General features: G+C 45.8%; 1 protein-coding gene across 4 annotated transcripts in view; it reads left to right on the top strand.

Annotated features, from left to right (window-relative positions):
• Positions 1-22,249, top strand: part of LOC8051054 (glycerophosphocholine phosphodiesterase GPCPD1) — a 139,840-nt gene that overhangs the window by 49,859 nt on the left and 67,732 nt on the right. The window contains exon 1 of one of the 4 annotated variants that reach the window (XM_029985604.4): positions 16,519-16,591. The exons of 2 other annotated variants lie outside the window; for them this stretch is intronic. The gene's annotated coding sequence lies outside the window, so the exon portion shown is untranslated. Of the gene's footprint in view, positions 1-16,518; positions 16,592-21,304; positions 21,432-22,249 lie in introns of those variants that run through there. One more of the 4 variants, XM_029985603.4, reaches the window with a different exon arrangement.

The following is a 22,249-nucleotide window of genomic DNA, read 5'->3' on the forward strand; positions in this document are numbered from 1 at the left end:
TAAATACAGTTTTTTTCCTCACACCATTGAACGCTGGAATTTATTACCAGGAAACATCCGATCACTACAACCAGATGAATTTCTGTGTGCCGTTGACAGTGGTCCACAGTGATGTCCGGACCGTCTGTGTTTACCTCCCACTCCTGCCATAGCCCCAGTGGGGCTGCAGTATGTATAAATAAATAAATAAATAAATAAATAAATAAATCCTGCTGCGCGGAAGGTTCAAGTGATGTGTTGCAGTCATCTTTATCTTCAAAAATAAATCAGTCTGTAAATGCTGGTTTTTCGATTTCAAGGAGCAGTTATGTCTAGAAGGATACCCCGAAATAATCCCATAGGCATAATCTATAAGTGCGTTTTGAGTGAAGCAAAACTAAACTTCGATATGTTGTGCGTTAAAATTTATGTGCAGTGTAAGAAATGAGTGCTCCGTCCGCCGTTGAAGCCCGCTCGCTACTTTGAGGTCGCCCACCAAGAGTTAGGAGAATGGGATGGCCTGAGGAAAAAAAAAACAACACAGAAACGTGGTCGTTGCTGTTCTCGTAGTTTTCGCGAGCAATATGGCATGATAGGATGCAGAACAAATGGCCTCGGACGAAATGGCCCTGGACGAAACGGCCCCGGACAAAATGGTCCCAAGTGCAATCCCGGAGAGAATGGTCCCAAGTGATTTTTAGACACTCATCTTTTAATAAGGTGCTACTCTGAAGTTCTGTTAAGTACATTCAATGCTCTTATAATGCAACTTTTGTAGAGACTATAAAAAAAAAAAAAGAAGCTCAATATAGACGCGACAATGTTGGAGAAACACACACACAGGGCAGGCACCTGTCTCGTGTGTTTTTTTTCGACTTTGTACCGTTTATTTTGCACTCTTTTTCATTATGCCGATCAACCAACTAGCCCAACAATCTATTTTACTGCTTGATACAACTCTTTCCGATCTCCCGCTCGAAGCTTTAAATTGATGCAGTACAGCTACATTTTGTGAACTTAATGTTTTAATTTAAAGGAGTTCCCTCTTGTAGCTCTGTTGAACGGAGCTACAAGAAGACGTTTTGAGTGAAGCCAAACGTAGCACACATTTACAACTAGTTTCTTTGTGTAATGAAATGTTTATTTCACAAAAAAATGTATTGCATTATACGAATATTTATCTTTTTATATGTTGGGATTGTACCAATTAAAGCTAATAAAAATAAGGAGCAAGAAAAAATACGAAAAAAATTTATTTGAACCATTTTGTCCGAGTTTACTATTCGAACAATTTTGTCCGGGGCCATTTTTCCGGTTTTTGGGCTGGTTCTATGTTTTCGATTCCCATTTCTAGTGTAAAAGGGATAAGCGCCGCCTGCACGCCCAGCATTTGCGTGACGTGGCGCTTAACTGAGCTAATATTTGTTCAGAAATGGCAATCGACGGTTCGGAGGTGGCTCCAATTGGAAGAAAAATTCTTTGTCAGCGACATCAATTCGCTCTCTCTGATTGATTTATTATCACTTCTCCTTCGAGTTCCAAAATAGGCTCGATTATCATTCAATCTTGTTTCCAGGCCCTCTATTTTGATAAATTCCTATAAAAAACACGTCACTGACCGGACACTGAATCATCGAATCTAGGTGCGTTGTCGTACTGCCGGCACAAAAGTCGCTCAGCCACCAAATAGGCCAACACGCGTTGCTCAACACAGTGTGTTGATTGTTTCTGTTGCCGGAAGGTGTCACGCCGAATCGAGAATTTCGCTCTTGTTTATTTTGTGTTTATTTTTGGCAAGAGAGTGAACTGCCAACAATTTTACCGGCGGCTGACGGACATGCTTAGTGACGTGATCGCCGTGTTTCCTGGCAGACAAGGACGAAAAAGCGATGACATCTGCATATTATCTTCGCCAGCGAACCATGGTTCAGGCAGCTCAACGGCACCCCAGAAGATAAGCCGTAATGTGTTCAAAAGCGACGTTTCGGGGGCTAATCTGCTCACCACTAGGCTGACAGTTCGTTGGGACCAGTGAACCTTCTGCCTTGCACCATGTGATCACAACCGCAGAGAAAGGTGTCAGGTGATAAAAACCAGGCGACTAATTGGTCCGGCAAGCACGTAGCTTCCACCGCGCTGTCAGCTTAGCGGTGAACAGGAATGGGTCGCTGAAGGTCACTAGAGCCAACAGGATCTAGTTTCGTTGCTCGAGGGAGTGCCACACCCGCTCGTACGAGTGGCGGATCGGAACAATGTTTGACCTCCTCTCCCTTTGGGTTTGAAGCTCTAGAAGGAAATACCTCCCTCCCTTTCCTCTTAGCCATCACTTGCAACATGTCAGCGGACGTGAGCACATGGACGATTGGAGACGTCTGCTGGTGGCTTTTTGAAAACGAACTGCAATCGGCCTGTTCATCATTTCAAGGTAAAACTTCTTCTAATCAGGCAATATTTATAATTTATCTTGAAAATTGCTATAAGTACAGTAGTGCTCAATATGGCCGGAAATTGTTTGATGCATAGGCAGAATAAGTAGGACAGGGGGCGGCTTCTTATTAATTAAGCTACTTGTCGTTTGAAATTTGTTTTTATGCTAATTTAGCTTGGAGTTGTCCAAACAAGCACGTTGCAAAAAAAAAATCAAAAACATTATTTTACGGTCTTGTATGTTGAACTGCACAAGAAAAAAACGTTTTTGAAGCGAACACTGATTTCATTACTACAATACTGACTATATATAATATGACAAAATACTGAGTTCAAGCTTTCCGCCAGAAAGATCTCAAGAACAGAACTTCGAATTTACAGCTCGAATGAAATGAGCAATAATATCTCTTCGTAAATGTAAAAACGTATGTTACCGGGCTTTAATTAGCTAATGTATCCGTATTTATGGCCCCAATAAACGTGAGCGAATAGATGCTGTAAACGTTTTTGTTTTTTGACCGGCCAGGGACATGGCACTCCGAGAGCCAATCACTGCAATTTACGGCACCGCTCAACTAATGAGGATGCCGAACATTTGGTTAGACCCAAAGATGCTGTCTGCGACATCAGGGAATGCAAAACGTCCCGCTTGCTTTGCTTAATGTAACAGCGCAGATTGCATTTCTTGGTCTAAACGTATGTTCCGCGTCGTCATTCGCTGAGAGGACTTCGCAGGTTGCAACGATTGGCTCTCGGAGTGTTGTGCGGAAATCGACAGGCGCGAACTTTTTGTGCATTTTGTGTTTGCACAAATGTGGATGTATGTTTGATAAAAATAACTGTTATACTTGGTCCTATATTCAGTGCTGTAACTATTATGTAAATAGCTTACATGCGTAAACGGCGCATCAACGTAACAAATTGTTTTTGTTTTAGGGATTCGTTGATACTCACAAATGTGAAGACGCCGTGAGTGCTCGCCGTCATGTTTTGCTCATGAACGAAGAGATAACTAAAGCGCCCCTGAACGTCGACTTGATACAAGACCGCATGATGCGGACGTTTCAGTCTTGCCAAGAATGGATCCTCAGCGATGCTGGAGCCCTCACAGTCCTTGAGGAATTTCCGGCGATGACGATTCCCGGAATGGTAACTCAATATTATCTTCTTTATATTTAGTCTTAAAGTTTCGAGATTTTTACAGGTCATCAGGACTTCAAAAGTTTCTTACTACCCGTTTTATCGCCTGTGAATAAGATAGGGGCTTTTGATACGTGCTAAATTAAATAATTTTACCTCTTAATAAGGCTAGGCAATCAATTAGTTAACATTCCGATTAATTAACTATTGTTTTACTCTGAATCAAGTGAGTTTAACTGGCATATTGGTTGGATTTAGAGTTACGAAAAGTCTTATAAACAAAAAAGTAAAAAGAATATTCATTTAATTCTTCTTGTGTGTTTATAACACAATTGTCTCTCATGGCTACTTAAGTGTTTTATATGATTATTATCTAGAGTGGTTTTGAAGTTTAAATAATAACGTACAAATATTTTATTTTAAATGTTTTCCATGCTTTTCTTGTGTATGAGCACAACGGCAAGTTGATATTTGAACTTGTTATTGCACAAATATGTACATATATTTTATTTTAAATGTTAGCCATGCCTTACTTCTGTATGAGGCACAATGACAAGTTGTTATGTACTAAGCCTTATAAGACGTAGTAAAAACTTGTCAAAGAAAAAGTCGGTTGTTCTAGGCCTTTTCTGGACACAATATCTTGCCTCGAGATCAGCGCGACCTATAAATTGATTAACTAGTCAATATAAAAGAAAACGTAAATCAAAATTATTTTAATTGACGCCAAGCCCTACTCCACTATAGTGACAGTAAGTGGTCATTTAGTTAATATATATATATATATATATGTGTGCGTGTGTGTGTGTGTGTGTAAACAATCCGTGTGTACAAATTCATAGCGCATAAATGTACTTTTGTAAACCAGCAACACTGTCCATTCGTTGTTTATTTTTCAGTTACTACAAGACGTTAAACTGCCGTTCGGCAAAGACATCCGGAGGACATGGGATCCAAGATTGAGGCATTTACAGCTTCTACACAGGTGTTCCTCAAAGGAAAAGAACGTCACTCTGAACCTCGAAGAGCTGCTTGGAGGTATACTTTAGTTGGTGTTTTTGTAATCTATCACAAGTTTCAGACTGCGACGACGCAGAGGTTTACCTTCATCCACCATAAATATGCTGGGTTAACTTACTACCTCATTACGAACTGATGACCGCTTATCGGGGCCATTCGTTTAAAACAGGGTTAACTTATACTCAGAAACAACTTTCTGAAGTGAAGAGTGCGTGTGCATAGCCTTGATTGGCGCTTAAGATGCGCGGGCGTTTTTAACTTCGGCTACATGCCAAAAAAGTTGCCCAAGTCACCCCCGAGTATAGTGCATTGTCACAGATGGTAATGCAAACTTGTCAGGGTTATATCTTCAATATACGAGCTAGTAATATAAAACATATCCTTGCTTTATTTTCTAAAAATAATATAGAGGAAATATAAGCGACTAAAGTCAATGACAGGTTAAGAAAAATCTAAAAGAAGAAAGCCGATGGACGCTTGAAATGGAGAGAAGGTTTCTCCTCTCCCCTACAAGCTTCTGTCCGCTTCCTCCTCTCCAGCTCGTAGATTTTTTCTTAACCTGTTACTGACTGTAGGGCAAGAAGGATTAAATATGGGTAGAACCAACGTTTCTTGAAACATGCTTAAAATTCCTGTGCATCTACTTCCCGCAGAACACTCGAGAAGCCAATCACACCAATCCGCGAAGAGAGCTCGGCGAATAAAAAGGCCAAAGCATGTTTAGACATATGAATGAAGCGAGAGATGTCACTGAGCATGGCGGTTCACGTACTGACTTCATGCTCAGTGTCACGTTACAGACTTCATTTTTAAGTCAAACATATTTTCAGCTTCTCCATTGGCCGAGTTTTCTTCGTAGATTGCATTGATCGGCCCCTCGAGTATTCTCAAGGGAAGTGGACGCACGGGCATTTTTAAAAGCAGAGAAAATGCGGTGGCACGTTGGGCATTGTTTTACGTGTGTACTGCACATATATTGTAATTCATTGACTTCCGATTTTCTTCCTTTACTACTTCTTGGATGGAAAGGGAACGCTTGATGCTGCGTACCATTTTTCGCTTTTACACATTGTTGTAGCGAAGGGGGCTTCGAAGGGGACGCTTCGTCATCCGCTGGTCGCGCTCTCTAGATCGCACTGATTGACCCACTAAATGTTTTGAAGGAAATCATATCTGCGGGTATGTTTTAGAGCGTAAGGCTAAACGAGAAATAAAATGCTTAGTGAAACCTATACAATTATAATTGATCTGAAAGCGCGGCGAATGAGCAACTCGCAGCATAATAATACAGAGGAAAATACATGTGTTCATATTCTTGCTTTCTTGTTGTAGGAAGTCCGGACACTGATGCCACTCATCCATCTCCAGGAAAATGAATTTGACATCTTTTTGGACGGTGTCCTGACAGTGAGCGACATCAGAACGACAGTAGAAGCTGTGTGCACATTGCTGGCAGTGATACCCGTCTCGTCTTGAAACTGTTTCGAATTTTGTTAGCTTTTTTACTGCGAACAGAAGAATCAATTTTTGCTACTCCAATAAAGTATATGATTGGACATGATGTTTACTGTTCTGCCTGTGACCTAGTTAATTACGTACAGGAATGAAGTGTGTTGACTCTGGCCAGACTGATGTTTGTCAACCTGTCGAAAAGGCCCAGTGCTAGCGATTAATGAACAATCTAAAGACACTTTGGTTGGTAGAAAAAAAATGCACCTTGTGGAGCAAGATATACAAAATACGATTTACTAAAAACTAACTAGGAATGTAAAAAAAACTCATTTGTCATAAAAGAGGGTTAGAAGTACAAAATATGGTTTACTAAAATAACGCCAACATAATCTAAAGAACTCGGGATTTATTGAAAGAACCAAGGAGGGTTCCGAATAAAACATGAAATAGGGTTCACAAAGAAAAACCAAAAAAGGATCCGTAAAGAACCTCGAAATAAGGTTCATTAAGAGCACGAAGAAGGGTTCTGGAAAGAACCCGAATGGGGTTCATTAAGAAGAACCAATAAAGGATACGAAAAGAACCCTGAAATAGGGTTTATTAAGAGCACCAGAAACGGTTCTAGAAAGAACCTGAAATAGGGTTCATTAAGAGCACCAGAAAGGGTTCTTGAAAGAACCCGAAATGGAGTTCATCAAGAGCACCAAAAAGGGTTCGGGAAAGAACCCGAAATAGGGTTGATTAGGAAGAACCAAAAAAGGATCCTAGAAGAACCCCTAAATAGGGTTCGTTAAATAGAACCCAGAAGCGTTCTGAAAAGAACCAAAAATAGGGTTCATTAAGAAGAACCAATAAACGATCCGAAAAGAACCCCGAAATAGGGTTCATTAGAAAGAACCCTTTTTGTGGGTTCTTTTCTGCACCTTTAAGGGTGCCGCCCATTGGACAAGCGAAAGAACCCTAAAAGGTGCTAGTTGGCACGCTTTTTTTTTAGAGTGTAGAGGTTCAAGTGCCGCTAGTGTGCTGACGCAAATTGAAGCAGACAGCTACCAGTCGAAAATTGACTTCCGGTAATGCATTTCTATGGGAAAAAGTGAGTGCATTTTCTCCCTGCGCTCGATCATAAGAGCAAATATGCCTAATACTTCGCACCTTAGAACATTTCTCAGTCAGGCCGACGAAAGAATTGGTCAGTTAAGGCGTTTTTCTTTCGAATTTATCGCATTAAAAACGGTGCTAAAACGGCTTCGTACGTGTATTTATGTGCACTGTCGGACACTGTTAGCGGGAACGCGGCGTAGGCGATTTTCAGCATGAGGGATATACATGCCAAACGAAGAACATCTGGAAATTAAGGGAGACGGCAAGAACTACGCAGTAACACTGGATCAGTAACTCGCAGTGCATGTACGATCAAAATAAATAGAGGGTCACGTAATCTATTTCGATTTTAAATAAGTAAGTACCGCTTTATTATTTCTGTCCTGACCGAAGCTGCTTGTTCTACGTTCAAAATATCACCCGCGCGCTCGATGTCTTTGAGAACAAGTGCGCGATAAAAGCTGCCTGGCAGAGAAAACAGTGCGAAGAGACACCTTTCATAGCCCGCGGACTTTATTCTCTACGGTTTGAATGTTTTTATCCGCTCATGCACGACGCGGTCATTTGCATATAGTGACAGGACTGGCATATTATCAATATACAAGCGTCACCGGAATGATGGCGAGCCTTGAACTCACTCTATATTCATTTCGATTGTTAGTTTGCTTTGAATCGTCGCTTGTTTTTACGCACCTGATGCGGAACACATGTTTGGGATGGAAATGTAGCAAAGTGAAACATCGTTGACTGATGAAGAAAAATGCGCTAACAAAAGCAATTACACTTTTACAATGTTAATTAAGACACATACTATTCGGTGCGACCCAAATAACCAAAGTGTTCCGTGTTATTTTCCGGCGAAGAGACAAAATGCACGTGCGTTTTCCCATAGGAATGCACAGGAGCACCGCAAAAGTAGACTGGTTGCTGTCTGCTTCCATTTGCGTCACGGAAGTCGCATAGACACTAGCGCCAGTTGAACCTCTAGCGTACATTATAAGAACTCTATGATCTCACCAGCCGGTTTGAGTACGCCACCGCTGCCGCGATGCAGTGAGGGAAGTTTCGTCTCCCTGCACTCGCGACGACCTCACTGGAGCTCTGCCCGTACAGAGCACGAGCCGTCTCGTGCACAGCAGCCTGCTGTGAACTAAAGTCGTTACGCATGCACCGAACGCTTTGTGAGATCGGTCTATTGCGCTAAAAAACATGTTTTACGAATACCGTTAATAAATATTATAGAGATGTCGCTTGCAAAGCTTTAAATTTCATAATCGACTACGTCACACACACACACACACACACACACACACACACACACACACACACACACACACACACTCACACTCACACACACACACACACACACACACTCACACACACACTCACACACACACTCACACTCACACTCACACACACACTCACACACTCACACACACACACACACACACACACACACACACACACACACACACACACACACACAGGGGGGAAGGTAAAAAGCAAAAAGCGACGCGCGTGGTACTTTTTTTTTTTTCTTTCGCGTTGTGGTATTTTTTTGCGTGTTTGTCTACAACTTGCATCGTTTTTGACAGCAAAGACAAATACGACCTTTGCAAAACAAAGCAGCTAGGCTCGTTACAAAAAAAAAAAAAAAAAAATGCAATTACAAGCAAAGCGTTAGGGCTCTTAAACGTCAATTTGACTGGCAACCATTAAACTCTAGAAAACGCCGTCCGCGCCCAAAATGTTTACATATGATATGCCACGATCAAACTGACTGGATAAATCTAAATTCATGGAACCACCGCACTTTTGTATTACGCAAACTGGATCTTTTTAAGAATATCAGAGTTTACAGCAAGAACCAATGTATTCAAATTCTAATTTTTCCCCAATACTATTCAACAATGGAACGAATTGCCTCATGGCACTATTCTTATTTCATCTACGGCCCTTCTTTTACATAAGCTCATGCGATAGTTGGGCGGAAAAAAAACTAAATTTTCTTTTTGGGAATGTGCCTTTTCAGAGCGCTTGGTCTGCAACACTCACGCTTAGAAAAAAGGGTCTGTATAGTCCTCCCTAAAGGAAGGAACGCTCTTGACACATATGTTCCTTCAGAAAGGGAGAAACTTTCGTCCCTAAAGCAGGGGAGCAAAAGTTCCTCCGTCGCCTGCATCTCATTATGGCGGCCACGAATCGAGCAAATCGAGCTCGATGAGGCTTAACGAGAACACTAAGTACGGAGCGAGAGAAGCAGCAAATAAAAACGTAACACGAGCTTTCCGCGAACTGTATTTATTTCCACAGCCGGCTTCCCCCCTGCAGGTCAAGAAACTTACGTTTCGAAAGCATGCAGTCACTCAGTCTTCTCATCGTCAACAGTGCGATGTTAAACAACCGGCACCCGGTTCGCGCACTTTGTCTTACCTTTGCTATTCCTCGAGCCACAATTCCTTCGCCAACCGTTGCGTCCACAGCACAACACCGAGGAGTGGTAAACCATTCGCCCGCAAAACCAAAAGCCACTCTCAAAAAACAAAAAAAAAAAGCAAATCCGAAGCAGCCTGTTGGCTCATTTCAGCACGATAACACGAAATTATGGCAAAGCCGCGGAGCGTAAAAGGAGGTTAAATCGCTTGCCATCAGATGACAGGGTCAAGCAGAGTAATCGCAAGTAGCTAGGCTAGGTGGCGCTAGGTACCGCCCAATTCATGTTCTACAAAAGATATTTTTATTTTCTCACGCCACCATTGCGCTTCGGGAACCTCTATTATACAGACATGTAAACACGTTACGCATACTACAAGCATCAGCTGAACATACGTTGAGCGCATACACATGCGTCGCCCATACAAACGTCCATGCAATAGCACACTAACCCGATCACTGCTCCCCAGCAGTGTTGCGAGTTGCCACTCCGGAGTTGGAATGATTCCGGATCCGCATTTTCGCGACTCCGGAATGGATTGGCGGGAACGTTGAGGGGAATGGCAACGAAATTAGATGCCTTTTGCCCGGAATGGAATGGGAATGGAATGGGGCCCGGTTCTTTACATTTTTTAATCTTTTTTTTTTTATTGTTATTTTTTTTTTTTTTTGGGGGGGGGGGGGGGGGGGGAGGGGGTTACGTTAGTCAGTTGTTCAGAAATAAAATGAATACAAAAAGAAGCGCCAAAGCAAACAGCATAGGGGGAAAGGAGGGGGGGGGGGAGGGAGGGGGGGGTGGTGGTGGCGCCTTTCAGGCCCGCTTCAGACAGGGCAACTTTTCCAGCAATTTCGGGAGGTTGTTCCCTAGCGTTCCCTAGATCGACACGAATTGCCGAGATCGGGTCCGGCTAGAAACGGACGAGCAATTCGAACAACTCGGAGACGTTTGAAGCGGCAGCAGCCAATCAGGGACGCGATATTATCAAGTGACACCCTTATGCTGGTGATGATGACATCTAAAGACTTGGTTCTGGTTTGAAATCGATCGTTTTTGGATATAGACCTTTTCAGAAAGATGAGGTAGTATTTATTCTCACGCCTTTCAAAGATATAAAAACACGTTTTTAGCGCGTAGCTGTGCGTCTAAATAGTGCAAGAAAAATCAAATTTTATGATGATGATGACAAGTCGAAGCAACTTGGTTGCTGCGTGCGAACGCGGGCGGCCCGTGTTGCTGGTGCTGCGACGTCAAGTTGCTAGGTGAAATTGCTCCGTCTGAAGCGGGCCTCACGGACGCGCTGTCGACGGGCTTCACTGGTGTTACACGAGAGCGAAACAAGAAACCAAGCGCCAAGCAAAAGAAACGAAGGGTGCGGCATCAAAGAAAGAAACCGCCAAGCATGGCTCCTCAACGTCCTCCTTGTCTTGACTTTTTTTTTTTTTTTTTTTTTACGTTAAGTTTTTTTTTACTTGGTCTTCGTTCCGATGCTTGTTTTCTGTGTTTTATATTTTAGATGGCGCAAGGATGTTGCGCCGCGTGTCGCTGGCGGGACGACCTCGTGACCCTGGTCGAACTGGAGCACCTCGGCATATCCGAGGACGACGCGATTGCACGCGAGGTCGCCAAAAGGATGCCCCTGTTCGCGAGGGCCCTCTACTCGCACTCTTTTCGCTCCTGCAGAAAGAAAAAATGGAATCCCTCAATACACCGCATTCAGTCTCAATTGAAACTCGGTTGACTTTTTTTCTTCTTACGTGTTCCTATTGAATCTTCACAGAATATTGGTCACCACGCTCCAATTGAATTTGCATCATTTGAATTTTGGTGGCCGTGTTTCAATGGAGTTTTGGTAGAATTTTAGCGACTGTCCTAATTAAACTTTTGCAACTGCGTGAAAAAAAAAAATCCTGCGACTTTATGATAATTTTTATCTTATAATTCCCTAAAGGGGCCCTGCAATCGTATTTAAGCGTCTACCTTTTTTGCGGTTTCCACGTCTCTTGAAAATCGGGCAAGCCAGCGGGCACGGAGAGAGTAACTAAATATCAGTGCGTCATATTTTAACCGGACGACGCGGAAACCTCCTTCACCGACGAGGGCGACCCGCGGTACCGAAAGCGCGCAAAATATGACGTCTTTGGTCCTCGGCTTACTACTGGTCAGAGCCGCTAAAAACTTCGTTTTAGTCGAAATACAAAATATAAGTGGCACGAACCGTTTCAATTATTTAAAAAAATAGTTTTTGTTCAGTATTTTAGATCAGAAAAGAAACGAATATAAAGTATGGAAACAAGAAATGACCTGTCGACATACCCGCCACCAAGCGATGGAAAAGGCGACGCATACAAGAAAGGAGTAGTGGGATCAGGCGCCGACACAGAAAGGTCCCGGATGTACACGGCGGCGCTGCGGTCGTATGGACAGGAGGATCCGACCGGCTCCGAGAGTTCCGAAGGCCTTCGGCGAGCAGCTTTGTCTGGCTGTTTGGCCGTTTCGCGGTATGGCAGCGCAAAGTGGCTCCTATTCTGAACTGATCTTTACCTCGTGTTTGCTGTCGTTTGTGGCCAATGAAGTGTCATGCTGAATTAGTATTTAATCGCGCAGCAAATGCGATGAGAGCCGCTCTGGCAGCCCGCTGCATACAACCTATCCAGAACATGCTTTAGTGGCGCCCTCTCGCGCCGTCGACACGGAGTGCGGCAGCCGTGAGCGCTCGCGATGAGTCCACTACCCCTCCTCTAGTTCACGGCCACTCAAGCAACCAAGGACGTCATGAGGGAGGTTATTTTTTGCTTGTTTTTGTAATTTTAATTTGCCTATAACTTTTAAAATAAAGCGAATTTCGAGAAAAGAAAAGTTTCACTAAGTTACTACGTTCAATACGCTCAGGTTCGGTGCAAATTAAAAACCAACAAAAAAGTCCTTGCAGGGCCCCTTTAAAGGAGTTACGACACGAAAATTAAACGGATAGATTATTCTTGAAATGCAATGCACATAGGCTACTTAGTGTATAGACCAAGTTACTCAATTTTTACAGCTATAGTAATTGCAATAATCAATTTACGAATTTTTATCATTTTCATCTGGCTACCAGGCAACACTGCCCGAGCTAGTCACGCCATGGTGTCCATAAACCACGTGACCATGAACGCTCTTTCATTCTAGGCGCCCCCATGATCGCCCCAGCTCTCCTCGCCGCGGCACGATCAGAACCGCTCACGCAACTCGGTTACCCGAACGCTATCCTCGCTTTCGCCCCCGGCCCGTTGACGTTGCACCCTGCACGCACCTGCGAGATATTCCCGGACGACGGTGACCACGGCGAGTTCGTCCGTGACTCGCCGTCGCTGGAGCTGGTCGCCAGCGGGTCGCAGTCAAAATGAACATCTTCCAACATCTCTTGATAGCAATCACTCTCATCGCTGCTGCAATCAATGTCGAACACTTTGATAAGGCGAGCGATGCCGTAGACGTAATCGCCACGGACCGCATGCTCGTTAAGCGGAAGGTAAACGAGGAAGCTGAAGCTCGAGACGCTAAGAGAGCCAAGTCTGTGAGTGCGTGCAAGGGGACGCCGCGCGGGAGGCTGGCTGCGTAGCCAGCCTTCAGCTCCGCCCGGATCTGCCCGTCCGAGGGATCCGTACATGAATCGATTTATCCACGAAACTATCGCGCCATTTTCAATACAAATCTAGCAGGATTATAGGAACATACAATGGGTTTTAACAGTATTGTTATCTCATATTTTATTTTTGACGTGTCATAATTCCTTTAAAAGAGTACGGAAACGAAAATTGAATTGTTCAAATTTCGTTCAGAAATGAGTCAAGCATGACGGATAATAACCGTAAATGATAATCGCACGTTTGTATTTTGAACGACTCTCGAGCAAGCGCTCGAAGAGAAGCGAACAGAGAGCGCGATGCGTCATGGGATATCCGGCGCAAACAAAAACAGGAAAAAAAGGATCCCCGCATTCGTGACGTAGCAAGGCTGGCGTGGTTATATATAAGCTTTGCCGTTGGTGGCGTTGTCAGCGTTGTGGTGGTATCAATAGCGTCAACGCGTTACAACCGAGCCATTCGAAGTACCCGTGGGGTGACGAGCGTGGGGCTGGCCTAAGGAGCTCGTAGCACAGCACTGTCAGCTTACTGGTGAACGGGGTGGGAAAAGCAACTTTTGTCCAAATTTTGAGCGACGGGCTGATCTTCTAAAGGGAGAATGGCTGTGTCCGGGTACACAAATGAGGGTCCGAGCAAAAGCGGAGTCCTTCCTTTCTTTTTTGAACTGTTTGGCACAATGCGCGGTTTGTGAGTTGAGGAAGGCTACGAAGGATAATGTGTAATGCCAAAGAGCGGCGCTGCTACGATGGAACTTGTTACGTCATGACTACGTAGCAAGTTCACCAACGTTGCTAGATTACCTCCCAAATAGGCTGCACATGCATCCACCAGGTGCACATTGAAAGACCGTTTAATTAGCCTTAAATTTAGTTTTCTTGTGCCTTTCAACGAAAGACTGGTATTGTTTAGATTATGCTGCAACATGCAACCCATTAAAGCTAAAAAATGAGCGCTGGAATTTCGTTTCCGTACCCCTTTAACGCCTGGAACATTGAGGAAACGAAATACATGAAGGAAACTAACACAAACATCGTAAAGCAATAGCAGCCCTTCTAATCACACTCCCCTCGACTCATTTGGCCGGTGACCACCTCAGCTTTTATTAAGGTTCCCAGTATTTGCCTCGAGATCGCCCCCCCCCCCCCCCCTTAGATAGGGGGGGGGGGGCGATCATAGACAAAGGTAGTGCACTTAGTGACAAAAAGATGACGTTGGCGCAACATATAACAGAAGAAAAAAAATGCTTACAGAAAACTAGGTAAGCAAAAACTACATACATGTTTATACATTAGTTTGTAAACATCTGGGCGGAGTGACCGACACAATATCGCTGGGTAGGCTGTTCCAATCGGAGACAGCGAGGAGTAGAGGGAAGTTTTTGAATAGTGCGAGCAAAAATGGGGCATTTTTTGAAGGGGTGATCTACGCGGGATGAGACATGATGAGGAGGCTGGATGTAGGAATCTCTGAAAGCAGATGGAAGAACGACATGCGGGAATTATATCCACGACAATGAAGTGGCGAAAGGTTGAGGGAATGTTTTATGTTAGTCACACTTGAATATCGGGAGGAATCTTTAGCTATGAACCTGGCGGCTTTATTCTGAAGTGCCTCAATATTATTGGTTAGATACATCTGACAAGGGTGCCAAATAATGGACGTGTACTCCAACTGCGATCTTACGAGAGAGGTATACGCAATAAGTTTAGTTGCTTTATTAGCCTGGAACAATGAACGTTTAAGAAATCCTAGAGTTTTAGGCGCTTTGCTCTCCAGGGGTTCCCCCTTCTCGTCGTTGAAACTATCATGCCCGACTTGTCCCTACTGAATTTTAGACCTAAATTGTCCCCTCCCCTGCTACCCTAATCAGTTACTGCATTGTCTCACGACTTGCTGACACGAGTACAATGTCGTCTGGGTACATTAACCCTGACAATATTAGATTTACTTTAAGTCCTATCTCCATCCATGTAAGTCAGGTTAAAACCTAGGTTGCACTGCTCCAATATTTTTTCCATCTCACTTAGGTATCTCATAAAGAGCAGGGGAGACAATGGGTATCCCTGTCCAAGTCTTCTTTTCATTGCGGCTGGTCTTGTAGTTTAGGCTTCCCATGTTATATAACCACATTATTCCCCGTATAAACCTGTTCTGGAAACTTAACCATGGTTCCCCCTAGCCTATATCCCTTCAGTTGGTCCCCGACCTTTTTTTCCGATTCGCATTGTCATATGCCCCTTTGATGGCCAAAGATGTAACCCATAGTGACCTTTGACGTGTCATTGCTATCTGCACTGAGTGATTACGAATAAGTTATTATCTAGTCGTCTGTGCCTCCTGAAACCGTTTTGAAGCTCCCCCAGAATCTGCTTTCTCTCTGCCCATTCTTCCATTCTTTTTACAATTTGCATAACTAGTCTATATATTACTTAAGTTACTGTGATCGGTCGGTAGAATTTGATACTGTCTTTTTCTCCCTCACCCTTGTATAATAATTTCATCCTGCTCAATTTCCAGTCACTGGGTGCCTCCCCTCCCATAATTATCTGGTCAATCACCTGCCTTGGTTTCAATTTGCTTGTTTGGCCTACGTCTTTATCAGTCTCGTTGGTATGCCGTGTGGACCTGTCGCAGTTCCAGCAGGAACCTTTCCTTCTGCTTTTTCCCCATTCCCCTGTGGTCATTTCCTCTTCTTCAGTATGATCCTCCTCTTGCATTGTGTAGACGCTTTGTGCGCACACCGCCACTACGGAATACAACAGTTCCCCTTCGAAAACACTCTCGCACAAGCTGCGTGCAGTGTTCGGGCGTAGGACCGTGCTAAGCTTTGGACAAAAACGCGCCAAAAGAGCCGCTTCCGAAGCTACGCGCTCGAGTCCGTGCCTCTCGCATATGCTGCATACAACGGGAGTGCAAACGTATATATAATCATCGCCGTTGTCCATTCAGTGAAGATCTCCGAGCGCATATGCTATATCGCGAAGACAAGGGAACAACAATCGTGCGAAGGGGACGAAGAAAAAAATAATTCCATGTTCTCTCAACAAACGCGAGGTTTCCCCAGAAGACGTCGAGTGGCCCTGCGTGACTGCTTCGTCTTGTTCGACGGCGGCGTCGACGAGGACCGCAACGCGCGTTTTTTGCTCGGTGTGGAAGAGCGGCGAAGCGATCCGACGCCCGCGGTGGACGGAATTCCAGCTGTGGGCAACGCCCCCTGCAGAGTCAGCGAGGACACCTTACACGCGGCTAGCGGTTGGAACCGGTTCCGTCCGGCCGCCGGCATCAGCTGATGCCAAGCTGAGCGCGCCGCTTTGGGCCTCTCCGTCACGTGACGCGACGTCATAAGTGCGTCACTCTCCCCGGGACGAGCGGCGGGCACAGGAACAGCGCTGCTGGCTGTGCGGTCTGTTGAGAGGTGAGGCGACCTCACTTCGGCTGTTCGCGAGCGTGTCCTGTGTCCTTCTGGACGGCGTTTTGCACCTCAGCCCCTCAAAAAGATGAGTTCATATTACATGAGCGAATGGCGTTTTAGCGAACACCGACATTTGAGCGAATCGACGATTTAGCGAATAATCAGGGCGCGTGTTAACCCCCCCCCCCCCCCCCCCCCCCCCCCCCCGCACTGCGCTTACGCCGCTTCAGGGCGACAGTCTGCGGCGGCTGATTGCAAAAATGGAAACCCACTTAGCCCCCCCCCCCCCCGTAAACGGCGCTTCGCGGCTGCCGACTATTCGCTAAAGTGTCGTTCGGTGGAACGTGGGCGTTCGCTAAAACGCCATTCGATCGAGTGAGTGCCTGCCCAAAAGGGTAGCCGACGCAAGGCTCATATGTCCTGTTGCCTGTCGAAGGGATCTTGCTCGTCACACTGCGCTTGTCCTTGTTATTCCGAAATGTTTTGCCTCCATGAGAAAAAGTCCATTGGATCGAGAAATATCGGTTTGAAGGTAAATGGATCTGGCAGCCGCTCTCTCTTTGTCCTGACCGAACAGAGAAGGTCGATGTTCTCCTCGTGTCAACTTCGGGGGAGTCTTGGTCACAGCGGATCAATGGGCGAACGGGATGTAGCAAAGCCGGTCATGGATGTAGCTAACGTTTTGGGTTTCGAACAACCCAGTCGCGTGCGGCAGCTCTTATTTTGAAAAAGGTAGATGCGAGGAAAATATCGGATTAACACCCAAAGCATATATCTTGATTTGTGCTGTGGAAATATGGAGCAGTTTGACAGGTCTGCTGTTTTTCTTTTCCACTTAGCGCTCAACTTTTGAAGTCATATATATATTTATTTACGTAGCCCTTTACCGAAAGTGTTTCAGTCGCGAGTTGGCCGTGCGCGAGTTTTCTCCATCCACCCACGGAGCAAAGGCATTGAAACAACAGCAGGGTAGGTGTGGGACTCTAGGCGACAAGCACCGCCATCTCAGTCGTCGTGGGTTCGTTGCCCCGAAATTCGGAGATCAAACGCGTTAATTTTTCTTCGTAAAAATATATTTTGACGTAAGTTAGTTTTTATGGGGGATTGCGGCGTTTTTCTCCTTCTCTCCCGGAATTTGTGGGCAATCCCCGTAATTTTTTATCGTCGGTATTTCTGACGTAAAAATTAACGCGCACGCAAACTAATAATGCGCCATTAATAAAAAAGAAAAAAATTATGATTTTTAAAGGGGCGGTGCAGCGATATTCAATTGGAATGTTTTTCCACTTTACACGAGCTTTCTGGCACTAGTGGGACTCAAGGATACTCGCACGCAACGCCCACGCAACGCCACTGACCAAGCAACTCCTTTGTTGTGCTGTAATCTTGAGGACAAAACCGAGTGTTTTCATTCATTCTCTCCTTCGCGAAACCTGATGACGTATCTGGGCGGTAGCAGTACCGCCCAGTGACGATATTTGAATGCGGCTCATAGATTGGACCCGAGCATGGCGTGGGCACTCGATTTGGGCTCGTGATGATCGATAGCTCGAGAAGCATTCGGGTAGTGTCCTGTGTCCAATCACTGCAATGACGACAACAGACGAACAGTAACAATGTCTGGAACTCAGCGCGTGTCCTGTGCCTTGCCAACCTCTGGCCAACCCCAGCGCATGGCTATGATCAAGATTGGCGACATATAATCGGCTCCAGATCACGTGGCCGCTTGTTCTGGCTGCGAGTTGAGGGGATGAACTCTGCTCGTTTTTCTTTATTTTTTTCTGCGACTTCGATTGCGTGTGGTGAAAAACCAACGGGTATTTCACAGGTCATTAACGTCAGGAATCCGTTCTAAGTGGTATTTGCGCAAAATACAAAAATCGTTGCATCGTCCCTTTAAATGCCGTGAGCAACGCTGCAACTTTGGTTCCGTTGCACAAGCCTGGCTTTGGGCGACCTGCAGCTTTGCGTATGGGTGCAGCCGACGCTACGAGGACACCAAGCAGACAGCGATGTCACTGTAACCGTACCTGTTCTAGAATCCCTAAACCAATCCTGGGAAGGCAGAGACACTTGCGCTTTTGGCGATTGGTCTAATTAGATCGTAGCGTCGGCTGCGAGCCAATAAATAAGTATTTTCCCCTTTGTTGTAGATGCGGACAGTTGTGCGTCTGCCTCGGTCTGCTTTCCTTGGGCGCGCGGTTTTTTCCTCTCCTTTTGGAGAGTGTCGGTCGGCCCGCTTATCCAGCTGGCCTGTCTGGCGAGAGTCAGCCATCGGAAGACGAGCCTCCTTTTGGATGACGCACGTGGCAGCGCGATAAGCGGATAAGCCCGCTCGCTCGCTCCAACTCTCGGGCACTGCTGGAATCGAAATAAGGGGGGCGTCATGGAGAATAGGAGTCGTTGCGAATTAAGGGGGTGCCTTCAAAAAAACGAGAGAGGTGTGTGTAGTAGGGAGGGGACATCACTTCCATCTTCCGAGGCCCTGCTTGGAGTCCCAGTGCTTCGCCCCGACGTACCCGGGCTTCAATGGGCCTATGTACCGGACACGCGTGAAATGCGCAGGAAAGCGTATATAAGCCAAGTTCCAAGTACCAGAAGAAAAAAGAAAACTCGCCTTTAAAGGGGCCCACCAACAATTTTTTGACCGGTTTGAAGTTCGCGCTGAAACGGAGCTCCATGAAAGCAGGAACACCGAGAAAAAAAAATATTACACAAATTCGCAATATTTTGTGAGTTATTAGCAAACTAAATATTGCAGAAAACAACTTTAAATAAGCAAAACATAGCGCTTCATGACGTAAAATGAAACCGTTTAGCGATTGGAGCAAAGCGGTTGGCCAATTGGACGCGAGTTTGGTTGATAGCCCGTCGGCCCGGTCGGCTCGTCGGCCATTAGGCCTAGCTGAAACCATCGTAGCTTTGGGATCGGGTTGCCATCATCGATGAATTTACCGGGCTTATCGGATTTTTAGTGCGGATCTGGGCGTCGCGCCGTACGAGGACACTCCACGCAAGCGCCGCGTCTCTGCCTCAGTCCGCTTCGACAGCCGCGGAAGACTCGTCTCCCGCAACTCCGCCACCGGAGCCACCTCGGCGAGTAGGAGGGAGAAACTGGTAGCGGTCCCGTTGGGCACCGGTCCCGTCGCCGCACTTCACTCGAACAGTGAAAAGTCTGTCACAGCACTAAAAGAAAATAAGGATTCTTCTGGCTCCTCTTACTGCTTTTAGTTGACCGGGACCGGGGGCGCACAAGTGAAAATACGATGCGCGTTGTGTGCACGGATCACTTGTCGTCTGCTCGCGATGGTACGTCGCGGACGCCGCTGGGAGGCGCGCATGAGCGACAAGGCGTTGTTTTCGCCCTTTTTGAACTTTACTTTGCAACTTTATTAGCTCTATAAAAATGACTTGTTAGAGAAATAATGACGGTTAACGGGTGATATACTTTATTTCGCTTCAAAATTCCTGGGACGGCTCTCGCCAATCACGAAACCCAGAGAATGTGACGTATAGTGAAAGGGAGCGCCGTTATGCGCGCGCATTCGGCACCTCACGGCGCCACCGTCGGAGGAGGTGTTTCCGAGTTGTCAAATTAAAATATGATGCGCTAATATTTTCAAACTCTTTCGTTGTCCACTGGGTTTCCGGGACCACTAGCGTGTAGAAACCGCAAAAAAAGTCGACGCTCAAATACTGTTGGAGGGCCCCTTTAAACAATAATACGTACTTATTACTGCAGCTAGAAAAAAAAGTGATTCTTCACTAGGTGCGAAACTTGGCAGATTGATTGATCAATCTATCCGGTCACCAATAATATTTCGGGACTTACTTTTTATGCAAACCCCTACCCCGCAGAACAGCTCTATCTTAGTTTCTGACTTGAACAGTTCTCGTTTCTTGTCACCTTCGGATTTGCCTCTAATAAGCCGTTACGTAACCGGCCAAGTGGAAAAGCTTAATGTTTTTCGCTCGACGATTCTTCGACGTAAATACGAATGCAGAAAGAATGCCCCGAAGCTGGGCTAAAAACAGTCTCAAACGCGGTTAATTTACCTGAAAACACAGACAGGAAAGGACGCGAAAGACAGAGCACGGGCAGCAAATACTTTCTACCGCACCCACTCTCCATTTTCGCAACAACCTGATCCGACCGAAAAGATAAAACAAATCCTCCTTCTGTTGTCACCATCAAATCACGCCTACAAAAAAAAAGGGGGGGGGGGGGGTGATTAAATATCTTAAAATCACAATTCCGATTTTAGTAAAAAATAAAATATATATATATATATATATATATATAAATATATATATATTTTTTTAACCAGAGTTTGCCCAGGGCGCTCGATGGTGGAAGGCCGGGCTTGCCTGTGCCTTTTGCGGTCAGTCCATGTTGAGAGGGGACGAAATGGATCGAGTGTTTGTGCTTTGTCCTCTATTCTCGCAATACGTGGCTGTCCTTGCGCGTGCTTCGTCCGTTCCCCTCTCGCTATGTGGGTAGTCAATTCCCTCCGAGGACGATTACGGGGCCGCACGGGGTGCCGCCGTAGCCTAATGGCACTAATGATGCGATGGCATTTGACCGCTTTGGACGGGCGGGTGTGCGCGTGCCGGCCAATCGAGCGAGGGGGTGTGCGCGCGCCGCCCTATGACCGAACGAGGCGGCCCCACGTCACGGCCCGCCACGTGGCCTCGCCGATGTTGCTCTGACGTGAAGTTGACCGCCTGCCGAGTGCTGCGCCAGCCTTGGGCGCCGTTCTGCGTGTCGTCGCCGTGAACCTGCTCTGCTGCGCTTGTTGGCGGGTCTTGCTCGGTGCCCTGAGTTGTCGTCGGCCTGATTCCGGTGAGTGGGGCGCTGCGGCCTCGTCTCGGTGGCTCGTCGCACCAAGCGCCTTTCTCGACGCGTCCGGTCGGTGCCCCTCACGTCACAAAAGACGTTCATTGAGCCCAGAGGAGCCAACCGTGCTGCGTAGTGAGGAGCAGCAAAGCAAAAGAGAAGCCAAAGCAAAGCAAAAAGCAAAGCAAAAGAGAAGCAAAAATCGCGGGCTCGGCGTGGGCGCCCAGCGACTTTTCGAGCGGAGCTCGGCCGGAAAGCGTCGCGAGTTTTCCTGGGGACGCAGAATCGCCTGGCTTTTCCCCCCGTTCCAAGTTCAGAGTGATCCTGCCCCAATCTTGCGGGAGAGGTCGACTGGCCTTTCATCGTTGGCACTGTTCGAAAAGCTCGTGGAGCAAGTCCGTGGCGCAATCCCTGGGATTGGCAAGCTTTCCAACATGTCCCAACCGAGATGTTCGCCAGTCGTCGCACGCTCGGGTTAACGGCCGCCGCCTCTGGGGACCGTCTGCTGGATAAGTTTCGCGAAAAAATTCATCTCTCGATCGGGACACCCCATGGTAATAAAGGCATATATCGTACTACCAAGATTCGTGCCTGCAAAACCTTGCTCGCGAAAATGAAGTCGTTTACAGTATTTAATTTGCGCATGTGCACACGTCATACTTGAATAGTAATTCGATTACAGTTACTTCTTGGTAATTTGTAATTGTAATTAATTACTTTCAGCTAAAAGGAATAGTAATTGTAATTACTTTCAGCTAAAAGGAATAGTAATTGTAATTAATTACTTTCAGCTAAAAGAAATAGTAATTGTAATTTAATTACTT

This window comes from Ixodes scapularis, unplaced genomic scaffold (assembly GCF_016920785.2).
Source record: "Ixodes scapularis isolate PalLabHiFi unplaced genomic scaffold, ASM1692078v2 PGA_scaffold3__209_contigs__length_174095766, whole genome shotgun sequence".
Lineage (NCBI taxonomy): Eukaryota > Metazoa > Arthropoda > Arachnida > Ixodida > Ixodidae > Ixodes > Ixodes scapularis.